A 6803-nucleotide genomic window follows, 5' to 3' on the forward strand; every position below is an offset into this window, starting at 1 on the left:
AAAGATTAGGCTTCTGAGTACCCAAAGAGCAGGAATCAAGGTCTTAATCACATAGGTGTTTAATATAGTTATTTCCACTGTATAGGACCATGTTAGTCATGTTGTGTTAAGATTTGGAGTCCTTAAATAGCTTTTGCTTTTCATCTCAATATTTATTCTGTCCGCTCAAAACTGGCCAGAGCTTTTGTAGTTGCATTGTGGTAGTCACCATATTACCATTGACAACCAATACTACTTGAAGATATGGTAGTGGCTATGTGGAGTCCGTAATACACCCTTGTGAGTATTGGATGGATTCTTCATTGTATTTTTCCGTAGAAGTTTGTAATAACTTGTTCAGGTAATTCATTATATTGTATGGTGGTTTGTATCTTTTGGACAATGTGACTCCAATATGTGGGCTACAAATAAATTTATCAGCTATTCATGAAGTATTTTAGAAAAGCTTGAAGTGTGAGAGGAAATAAGTTATTTAGGCCACATTTGTGAGTCTGAACAGTATTTTGGATCTGCTTTTATCTTAAACAGAATGACATGACCATGCTATTGAGCAGGACAGTTAAAAGAGCTAAATGGCAAGATTTACCCAGTTATAGAGCCAGTCAATCACATGGCCAGAGTAGTTCTCTCAACGAATTGTGTTGTGGGAGACATTTAATGCAGTCAATCATATGGTGGTCCCTTCTACCAATAACTGGCACACTTCAGGACCCCAAGGTTGTTAATATGACTTGAGGCTTTGAGCAAGCATGTGGCCTTAGGGTTAATAATCACCTTAGCGTGGAGGGAGTTGTTCATGATAGTCAGGGTAAGTGTCCAATCAAATTGTGTTTCTGGGAAACCATATTTGGTACATACCCATTTATGGTATATTTTCCTATGAGGCCTATATGGCTATGGATACCAAACCATGGAATACCAGGGAATTCAAGAATAACAAAAGATATATAAAACTCACATACAAGTAGGATTAGTCACGAGAGGACAACAGGGTTGGTGAAATTGGGGTAGTTTTATAGCTCCAAGTAGGGTTTGATTTATCAAAATTGTCACTGGCCCACTTCTACAAGGGAGTCGTTGATAAGCGGTTGAGTTGTCATGGGTCGTAAGTCAGTCCAGGTGGTCAGGGTTCATTGTTGAGTTTAAGCAGGCATGGTCTGGCTCTTAATGAGATTCGTGGGAGTTTTACCCTGCCCTCTGGAACCTGCATAAATAAGCATCGTAGTACTTGAACTTGACAAACCCAGTTGGTAGCAAAATCATATTACTGTGACTTGATTACTTAAACCCTAAATGGACAGTAAGTCAACTTGACAAAAACTGTACTAAGTTGATTCTCTGAACCTAGCTGAGTTTCAGTGATGGTGGCATAAGGATGGTGAGTACTCATTCCAAAGTAATAGACTGGCAAGTAATAGATTACTTAAACCCTAAATGGACAGTAAGTCAACTTGGAAAAAAACTCTACTAAGTTGATTCTCTGAACCTAGTTGAGTTTCAATTAGTCCAATTATGGAGGTTGATAAAAAAATTTCAACCCCTGAATTGAAATGCATTGGTACATATTGTTTAGACTTTCTACACTAAATGAAGCCATATTAAATTCGAACTGGGCATGGATCTAATGGGCATCAGGTAAGATATTTAGTATTTACACCAAAGGAGACAATGGCGACAACAAGGTCCATGGTTCTTTCACATATTATGATTACAATTTCTTTATGGAAAAGACAACTTAATATGGAACCAGAACCCATTATGGATTGTTCTTTTTGTGAAAATCTGGTCATAATTAAGTGGCTAAAAGTTTTTAATACTAATACCATGCCTATGGTTCTACTCTGACAGGGTCAAGGTTTTAGGCTCCACACGTGAGGCGTAAATAGGGGCCTGGTATTAGTTTATTGTCATTCCCTAGAGTAATGTGGAATGCCTTGATGTCCTTTCTTTTGTAAGAAGTATAAAGGGGATGTATGTATTTCTACGAAATCTTAATGGTATGAATCCTACTCTTAGACCGGTCAAAATCCGAATGATGATATAAGTAGAAAGTCCATTCAATAGTTGGACATCCGGACAACTTAAGTCTTAATTTATTAAATTATTACATGTGCACATGATTTTTCAAGCTTATCAACTTTGCATATCAGCTTCAGGATTTTAAGTGAGCTTACTCCCCCAAACCTAATGGTTATTGTTAGGCCCTAGTAGGCCTCTAGGTGCTAAAGCTTAGCGTTTTATGGATGGGTTTTGGATATTTTATACTTTCAAAAATTGAATCTCTGTTCACATAGAGGGCCATTTCAAGTTGGACCACCAACCTGGCCAAAAAGCCCATCCCTCGTTGATGCTCCTTCAGTTCTTCAGTTTCCACTAAAGGCTGCTTAATTTACGAAACAATGTAATACAGTTGAGTTACCATTCTGAATTATTTTCAAGTGTTTGTTTCCTCTCAAACTATTTTTCCATTATCCTTTTTGATTCCACTGAGATGTAGTCTATATCTATAATAACTGATATTCCTAAAGAAGCATTTTCCGGTTCAATTTCTTGTGAAGCTAATGTTTGTAAGTACAGTAAGATATGATACATAATCAAATGTACGTATTATACAACCTTAATATCTCGAATACGCCATTCTTTAGCTTCCTCGCATGAAGAAAAAGTGAATCCTGTTATAGAAGACCGTAGTTTATACTTCTGCTACTTCATAAAGGAATTTGCATCTGTTTTCTGGGGAAACGTGCTGCAAAATTCTATCAATAAAATGATACAGTGCTTTAAACATAGTAAAAAAAGAGATTAGGAAATATAATGCTTTAAGCATATTAAAAAAGGAGCAGGAAAGTACTTTAAACATATTTAAAAAAGAGATAAGGGAATATAGTATTTTAAGCATATTAAAAAGGAGCAGGAAAAAGGGCTTTCCATTGAAGAACTCGTGCATTTCTCCCAAACTGCTTTTAAGTTTATCAAAACAAAAACCAGCAAGTGGCAGCGAGAATCAACAAGCCACTAACAAAATAACGTACACAACCAAACTAGTAAGAGGCTTACCCTTACCAAATACCAAGAGCCGTGCTGGTCTCAAATGCAGAAATAGACTAGCAAGCAATCAATAGTACCAAGCAAAAGTCACCTACACAAAATGTTGGAAATAAACCCGAGAGAGGGGGTGCGGCGGTGAATCAGTGTTAGTCAAATCAATAACTTTTTCATTTCATACTCAAATTTATATACACTACTTCAATGAAGGTAACTCGCGTGTACACACAACTATCTTTAAAGCAGCCAACGTATATCCAACAAACTTATGATTCAGTGAATTCATCATATGTTGATCTTTAATTCCGTGCATCAGTATTTCATTAACCATATAAATAGTAACCATGTGCAGTAATCACAAAATAAACCATCACACATCAACAACACACATGAACACCAAGATTTAAGGTGGAAACCCAATGCGGGACAAAAACCACCTGCTGCTGTCTTCTTTTAATATAAGAAAACCCTGTTTACAATCTTGTACTGGTGCAGACTTGTACCATTACACAAGCACCCACCTGCAGAAGGCTACAATCTTTCTCGTTTTCCAGCTTCTATTGGAAGGGAGCTAAAACCCCCTAGCTCTTGTACTAGCCGATCCGTTCACTAGTACGTAGGTGCCGGCCTACAGAAAGTTCCAACCTTCACTCGTTTTCCAGCTACTACTGAAAGGGAGCTCCAACCCCTTGGCTCTATACTAGCCGATCCATTTACTAGTACGTAGGCGCTGGCCTACAAAAGGCTCCAACCTTCACTCGTTTTTTAGCTGCTACTGGAAGGGAGTTCCAACCCCTTGGATCTTGTACTAGCCGATATGTTTACCAATATGTAGGCGTCGATCTACAGAAGGCTACGACCTTCTCTATTTTTTCAGGACCATGTTTTATAAATTTTCAAACTGGATACTCCTAGAACACAACACCACAATTTGAAGGCCATGTTTCATCAAATTTTCATACTGGACCCATCAGTAACATTGAAGCTCAAAATCAATCACCACTGCAATACAACCATCAAATACATCTGCATCAACCAACCACTGAAACTCAATCATCAATCTCTGAATCAACCACAACCGAATCAATCAATCACTGAAGCAAATCACAATTGAACATTCACAACACAGTCACCAGAACACGAAATAGAACCCAGAACTCTGTATCAGCGACCAGAACCAACTGCAACTTCAAATATCATATTTCATAATGTATACGATACTTCGATGTGCCAAACCAGCGTGTATACGTGCTTTTACCAAAGCGAACTTGCATACAGATCTGCAAATACTAACTTTAAAACATCACAACTATTCCAGACTTTAGTCATACTTAGATCAAAACATTTACAGTGTAAATCATGTGTTAGTATTCAGATCTAGACTATCCATGATCATACCACATAATGATAATTCATTTCAGGTCTTATAATCCTAATCTATCATTAGATCTCATTTCTCATCAACTAATAAGGTTCATCCTTAGTTCAGATCAAGCAAAGCCCCAGAAACCCATAACATGCATATTTGCTTTTGATCTCACTCTTCATAAGATATTCATTACTCGCACTGCTTAGCCTAATGATCTTCTCCTCCTTATATAGTTTTAGGCATTTCTCAATACCTTGGACCAAAACCACTTAGGACCAATACCTTGGTCCAAATATCTCGGACCAATACCTTGGACCAAAACTACTTAGGACCAATATCGCGGTCCAAATACCTCAGACCAATACCTTGATTTTCCATCCCATACGCGCTTTTCTTTTTGTGAAAGTGCGTGCATATGTATACTCTCCTTTTGTTTTGTTAACCCGTGCATATACGCTGCTAAATACCTTGGACCAAAACCTTGATTTTCCATCCCATACGGCTTTTCTTTTTGTGAAAGTGCGTGTATATGTATACTCTCCTTTTGTTCTGTTAACCTGCGTGTATACGCTACTTGGACAAGGTGAACCAGCGTATACTTCTTAAACCACTTTCTTTCTTCAATCTCTGGAGTCTGATTTGTAATCCTTTGCTGTTAACATGTTGCACTGTGAATTGTCATATTGTGAGTTGCCATCAAAGACAACACCTGTATCATAATGCTAACAATCTCCCCCTTTGGACTTGATGGCAACCACAACACCAAGATACTCTTCCCCTTTGACATCAAGGGCAAAGGGCGGACCAAGATATTCTCCCTCTTTGATATTCATTATGTTGTCCATGCTCCCCCGAGTACCTGCTGAATTTTGTGATTAAGCTTCCTCTTTGTACATGCTGAGATGTATTAAACCATCCATGCTGCCCCTGAGCACATGAAGAGTCCACAAATATTTTTCAAAAGAATAACTTGACTCTATAATTCAACTAAGTGAGTATGACCTTCCTATCACCAATGACTCATACATACATCAATCTCCCAACCAAGTGGGGATACACCAATTTTGACTCATCCACCCAACCGAGTGGAGATATACCCAATGTTTATACATGACTGAAATAAAAATTATTACATCATCCTTCCCATGCATAGTGGGGTTACAAATTAGGTATTTTCATGACCTTTACATCAAATGATATACATGACATTTTTAACAAGGACCAATAATCTAAAAAAGACCATGATAGTCATCAACAACTATCATACACCATATATGCTCTGCACTATCAGCATCTATTAGCAACATCAAGATCAACAGCCTATATATGTCCATCATCAACTGAGTCACCTGAATCAAACAACTATGTGGATCAAGCAATATAATTATCTTCATGTACCATAATGCCAACAATGCATTATTAGAAGCATATGCTCCCCTTGAACCCGTGCCAGTTGTTCACTGTCAGATATGATCATTGCAAATATCAGTAAGAATCATCAAGGCATCATCATCAATCAGATATATGTCAAGTCATCAACAACTTATGAGGGCCAAGAGAATTTCTACATATTATCAGTAGACTGTAATCATCATCAATTAAAACAGAGATACGATAGATATTTGATATTGACTGAAACATATCATACCCCTTTTTTTTGAGTTTGTCCAACTGCTTATTCCTTATCAAACCAAATATACGCGACTCATGTGCAGTTTCGAACTCCCGTATATACGTGACTTGTTTTCATAAAAATTGCATATGAGATTTAGAACATTGAAGTTTCACACTTTCAGCGCCCCCTAAGTCTGTTATGTCTGTACACTATGCTATGCCACATTTTTCTGTATGTACTTCCTTCTTCTTCCATATCTTCGAGTGTGATGATGTTTTCTTTTTTGGTATGGTGCTCGAAAAATTTGCTTCTGCATTCCTTTGCTATATGTCTAAATTTCTTACATGCATAACATCTTACATGTTTCATATTCCTTCTAAATTAGGCTTTGTGACCAAACATATTGCAATAACAACAATATCCCTTAAAGTAAGAAGCTGATGATCTTTCTGTGTGACAGTCTTGAACCTCTTCTTTTCTAATCTCGCTGCAACATGTCCAAAATTATGACATATTAAAACGTTCAACATATTCTCGGATGGAAATCACCGACTATCACTTCCATTGTTAGGCGGTAAAAGATTTTCTTTGAAGACTTTCTTTCCTTGGTTGTTGATGGGTTTGATTACTCATCTTGTTGATCATTTCAGATTTTGCATTAGAGTTCCTTGCCTCATCTTGAGAGCTAGATTCACTTTCAACTATTCATGAAAACAAGACCTGTTTTGATGGTTAAAAGGCTTTTGACTACTAAAAATATTATCAAAATCTTAG

This window comes from Pinus tabuliformis, chromosome 3_1, assembly GCF_031772625.1.
Source record: "Pinus tabuliformis cultivar Carrire ecotype Pingquan chromosome 3_1, CPIR1, whole genome shotgun sequence".
Lineage (NCBI taxonomy): Eukaryota > Viridiplantae > Streptophyta > Pinopsida > Pinales > Pinaceae > Pinus > Pinus tabuliformis.